This window comes from Scomber japonicus, chromosome 13, assembly GCF_027409825.1.
Source record: "Scomber japonicus isolate fScoJap1 chromosome 13, fScoJap1.pri, whole genome shotgun sequence".
Lineage (NCBI taxonomy): Eukaryota > Metazoa > Chordata > Actinopteri > Scombriformes > Scombridae > Scomber > Scomber japonicus.
This window is the reverse complement of record NC_070590.1, coordinates 8296758-8302757: the sequence shown is the minus strand read 5'-3', so window position 1 is coordinate 8302757 and position 6000 is coordinate 8296758.

The window sequence follows — 6000 nt, the reverse complement described above, 5'->3', positions numbered from 1 at the left end:
TTCTATCTCCTCATCTCCTGATCCATCCATCAGTGTCTCTCTTCGTCTCTCACACACCCCCACACCCTCTTCCTCTCTCATCCTGTGCTTGTCTCACGGTGTTGCAACTCATTTTCACTCTCATCATCCTTTCCTTTCTCTTTCTCTCTCTCTCTCTCCCTTGATGACTGAGTGAATGAGTGGGTGAGTGAGTGTGGGCGAGTGGGCATAGCCGCTGATGCACTCCTGGTCATTAATAAAAGTTTTATACACAGTCAGGAAATGCATTTGAGCCCCCGTGGCTGGAGCTCCTCTCAGACACACAGGAAATGGGCGCTTGGCCGACAGCCAATCCTGCTATTTCAGGGGTTCGTCCGGAGCCAATCAAGCTGGGCCTGGTCAGTTAATGGATCAGTGGCTCTACTCTTCTCTACACCCAAATATCAGCAACAATTAGAAGGTGTGGGTAGGGGGGTGAGCAGAGCTGGATCTTTATGAGGGGAAACTGAGCACTAGCTGAAAGGTGGTGAAAATACAAAAGCCTATGAATCAGCTACATCTACCTGATAATAACAACATGGACAGTTACAGACATGTAACCTATGTGTTAGAACAGGGCTTGCATAATTGAAAATATTGTTGTAAGTTCCTGTCCCATCAAAATTGAGATAATTAAACTTTGTCATGGTAAAGAATTAAATTGAGTATTACATGTCTTAAAACAAGCATTTTCTTTCTTTCTTCTTCTTTTAGTTTCAGTTAACTATAATAACTCTGCTCATTAGTGTTATAGCTTTGAATTCTTTAGATTTTATTGACTCCAACATGGTAGTATCAAAACATTTCCACAGCAGCAAAATCATTTTAATGTTGCCATAGTCACAAACAAATCTACACATTGTAGCTTAAGAATAGTCTACATGAGCACAGATTGCTGCTCAGCAATACTATTTAAGCAATAGGTTTAATGGAATAGTTCAACATGTTAGGAAAGGCTCTTAGTTGCTTTATGGCAGAATTAGAGACTGATAGAAGATTATACTACTGTCATATGTCCATCAGCCCAATACAAGCTGAAATAATGACACATAACCCCCCACCCACCCCCCATAAAATGCTAATGGTCTTTCTTACAATTGTGTTTTAGCATAGACTAAAGAAATGAGAGCCAGATAGCTGGTCCCATTGTTCCAGTCTTTGTGAGAAACTAATCTGTATATATTTACATTCTATCTTTACATCTAACTCTTCTCCGGAATTTTTTTTTTTTCAATTGTCCCTCCTCAGCCCCACACAGGCCCCTCCCTCTTTGCCCAGATGTGGATTCTCTGGCTTCAAGAAGTGGTACTTCAGGCTTCAACACAGTCAAAACATATGGATGACACAATGTTAACATTTTTCTACAGTCTGATGTTTAACTAGCCCACAAATTTTCATCATAGTCAAAAAAATAATAACAATAGTAACAATGATTCAAGACAGTCATGGTACATCACTTAATTCCTGTTCAAATTAAATAAACTCAGTTTTAAGAACGACCTCAAGGAAAAGTAGTGAGGATAATTTTCCCCTCACCCTCTGTCTGACGGTTCAGCCAGTCACTTCAGATAAAAGTATCCATCCATCCAGTGAAAGGGAAGAGTGTGCGCGCGCAAATGTGTGCAGAGTTGCTCACGTGAGACCCTGTAATGTGTTGTGTAAGTTGACACCCATGTGCTTCATGGGTGGGATGCCTCCTCCCCATCCAGCAGGCGTTTGTCACTGCAGCACAATGACACAAAACCGTATACAGATAGACAATCGCACACACACACACACACACACACACACACACACACACACACAATACAGGAAGAGTACATCTAGAGTGGAGCGCCGGCAGAAATGAATGACTTTGTCAGCTGTATGCTGTTAACCAGGCCATTTGACATTGATCCTTCCCTGACCCAGAACATCTCTCTATCTATCTCCATCTCTTTATCCCTCACACACACACGCACGCACGCACACGCACACACACACACACACACACACACACACACACACACACACACACACACACACACACACACACACCTCTGTGTTTAGTTATTTTTGCTTAATTGGCAGGCATGTTTCATGTTAGACAAGCAATATTTTAGGAATACATCACACAAGCAATGAATGTGTGAAATGTGTGTGCTTTGTTGTCTCTAACATGCACTTTTTCCATAAAACAAATATTAGGCACAGAACTGCTTTGAGATAAATGTGTAACATCAGCATGATGTTACGTAGGTCTAATTTTAACCATGTTTACCATCTTACTTTAATGTGTTGCATGCTCACATTCGCTAATTAGCACTAGCACTAAAGTATAGTTACTGTAAGGCTGATGGGGAAGCCATTAGGTTTGCAGGTATTTGGTTATAAACCAAACACTGGACAAATTAAAATTATGTCTGAGAGGAATATGAATGTGTGCACAAAATGTGATGGCAATTCAATCGATAGTTGTCCAGACAAAGAACACTACAAACCAAAAGCTTGAACCTGCTGGTGGCGCTATAAGAAAAAGAGGCTCACCAAAGTCCTTAGGATTCATCGTCTGGGAACCATGAATGTCTGTTTTGTACCAATTTCATAGATGTTGAGACATTTTAGTCTGGACTGAAGTAGATGAGCAACAGACTGACCAACATTGTCATCAATAGAGCCATACTGTAAGAATGGCTGAATATTTTCAAGGTTAAAAGAAGTTATACTTAAACATGGCAAAGTGAAAATGAAATCAAACAGTGTAGTTCATTTACAGTAATCATAATTATAGCTTTCATGTTTCTGTAACACCCTGTGATTAATGACTAGGCAAGCTATACACTACTGACGGATAACCACCTGATCTCATGATGTGATCTCATGACATTTCTACTTGAGCTCTTTGTTAGCCATCAACCACACAGACTAAAAGTTAAGCTCTATGTTTTGTAACTTTTACATCAATTACTACATGATGAGTTTTTTTTAAGTTCTTTTCAATTACACATTTTAACTCTTACATGGAAAAAAAGAAAAATCTTGAATTCAGTTGTGATTCATATCCAATAATCACATTTTCATTGTCTTTATGTCCCTTCAGTGTGTCTCTCTATCAGCAATTTGTTTCATCTCAGATATTTTCCTCAACAGGAAACAGAGCTCCCCCCACCCCCATTAGGGACCAGTGTCTGGTTACCTTACTGTGTGTGTGCGTGTGCGTGTGTGCCTACACTAGTGTGTCTTGCTACAGCCCGGATGGTTGCAAGTTGCTGAGTAAGGGCATAGACCAAAAGAGACAAAAGCACATACACATATACACGCACATGCATAAGCATTCTCTCACACATACACAGACAAAGGAAGAGTCTCATATTACAATCATGCAGCATATTGTCAGTGATGTCACTTATCCTTATGAAATGAATGAATGAATGACTGAATTACTGGTACCTCCCTTTTTCTCCTCTCTCACTTCTCACTGAGGATTCAGATTGACTTCATTGGCACGCCTCTAATTAAATCCAGTATTGAGTAGAATAATTAAGAATGCAAGAAAAATAAAGAAAGTGATATAGTGTCATTTGCATTCAGCAATGAGATAGGAATAAAACTACATCTCTGGTATCTATCCTCTAAATCATTCCCTTGTTCACTCCCTCATTCGCTATTGCCAATACAATAAACACTTATTCTTTGACTCTCTAGTGAGCAGTAGAGGAAGGTTTCGGACACTTATGGTTCACCAACACTTGGTTTCATCACTGACAAGAGTACTGTCCAAGCCTCCAGGCATAGTAGCGCTGTGCTGGAGAACAGAGGCCACATTTGGAAATGCAGGTCATGTGACGCTCACTGGACCACAGGAAGTCAGCTAGCTCAGTCAGATAAGGCATTAAATGCACATGCAGTGCAAACACTGAATCACTGAACCTTGAGGAGGCCTAAAATGTTTTGTTTCCCTTTTTGCACTCAAAACTAATGTTGACATGTTTTATTAAAACTTCATCAATAAAAGAATAAATAAAAAAGGAAGGATAACCAGAGCTAACCAGAAATAGTAATGCTCCGAAGGCAATGTTTACAGTTAGCTATCTAACCTGCAAACTGACACTAGTGTTGCACTGTGAATGTTTGTTTGGTGGTTTGTTAAAACAAGCTAAGGTGTAGATAAGAAGCTAATGTGGGTTGTTGTTGCTGTCTGAATGTTAGTCTGCCTGTGATAGAGCAGTGATAAGAAAGATGTAAATATGGATAAACACTGATCTGATTTGGTGAATAGAATACATTACAAACATTACATTACATGAGAACTTACAAAGTTCAGCTGTGTTGATGCAAAATTAGAGAGTGCCATCATGAAACCAAAAAATATAAAATGACTATATTTCTTCCTTTTGGTTTTTTTTTTTTCTTAAAAAAGGAGAACACGACATATTGTGGAAGATATTCATACTGAAGCAGAAAAAAACAAGGACATTTTATTTGAGTCTGATTTGACTGAATCTATTGGAATCAGAGAAAAATAAAAACTTTAGCATTTTGAAGTGGAGCCTGCACACTCAAATATAATATATAACAAATACAATCAAGATTCTATTATAGACACTGACAAGATGCACTGAAGACATGTGTTTATATTGTCAATTAAATATGCTTGATCATATTTTTGCAGGCTGAGAGTGTTCTACCCAACAAAAATGTGATTGATGTAGTTTTTTCTGGTTACATCTCGTTGTGGTTGTACTGTAGAGATGAAAATGAAATAACCACTATGCAAAAACTAGTGTACATGCTACATGCTACACTACATTTGCCATTTCACTGAAGCAGTTTCTGAGGGCAGTAGTGTGTATAAAGCACAAACTCCATAATAACAAAATGGTGGGAATATAGAGCAATAAAAGGAAATTATGCAGTGATTTCAAGCACAGCTTACTTAATTGTCTAGTAACCAAGTAACCGGTTTGTTCATCTACTACCCCCACAAGCAGTTGCTACTTTGCTAAATTTCTGTCACCACTTATTTTGCAAGGTCACACAAATTAGTTTTGCTGAGTATGAGCAAGGTTTCCTGATCAGAAAGAAATGGATTTTCATTTTTTCTATAATAAAGGGGCTTTAGAGTAACTGAAATGGATCACATTTATTGTACAGGAGCCTAACATAAAACAGAATGGTCTGAGCTGAAAAAAAACTACATGAGAGAAAATTAATTTAAAAAGTAATCTGTTAATATAGTATTAACCAAAAGGATCAACACTTGTTTTAGCAAGATACAGGCTTCTGCCCCGTCATGTTCATAGAGCAGAACTGAATTGAATTGAGTTCAATGATGGGAGAGGGTGGGGGTGGAGAGAGAGGAGTGACAGAGAGAGAGGAAGAGAGGAGGAGGGGTGACTGGTGTGTGTGTGTGTGTGTGTGTGTGTGTGTGTGTATGTGTGTGTGTGTAAGAGAGAGAGAGAGAGACAGAGAGAAAGTGCATGCAGCTCTCAGTCATTCATCTCTTGGGGAGAGGAGAGGAAACTACAGCAGGACGGGAAAAGACATTTCTTTGAGAGGAAAGAAAGGGGAAAAAAATAAGTTCTGCATTCGATCTTTGACTTTGGAAGCCTCTCAGTCCAAACTCCATCTGCTGTATTCTTTTTCATCATCATTTCCTTTTAAACCCCATAAATACTGCACGGTTGCAAGTATTTCACATCGCTCCTTCTACACTGCGAGGAGATAATTCCACCACTTCTCCTTCTGCAACAACGGACACTTTTCCCTCAGTTAAAAAAAAAAAAACTTTGCCTGTTCTCTGACAGGATCCTTATATCACAAGCATCTTCAGCAACTTGAATGTCTTTACAACTTGGTCAGAGAGTCTGGAGCGCTTCGATGCGCTGTGCATAAAGGGACTGGTTGGTTTTTTGGGGAGGTAGAAGAGGAGGTGACCTCAGGAGGACGCACCAGGATCAGAGCTCTCCTGCAAGAGCTCCGGGAAGAGGAGGAGGAGGAGGA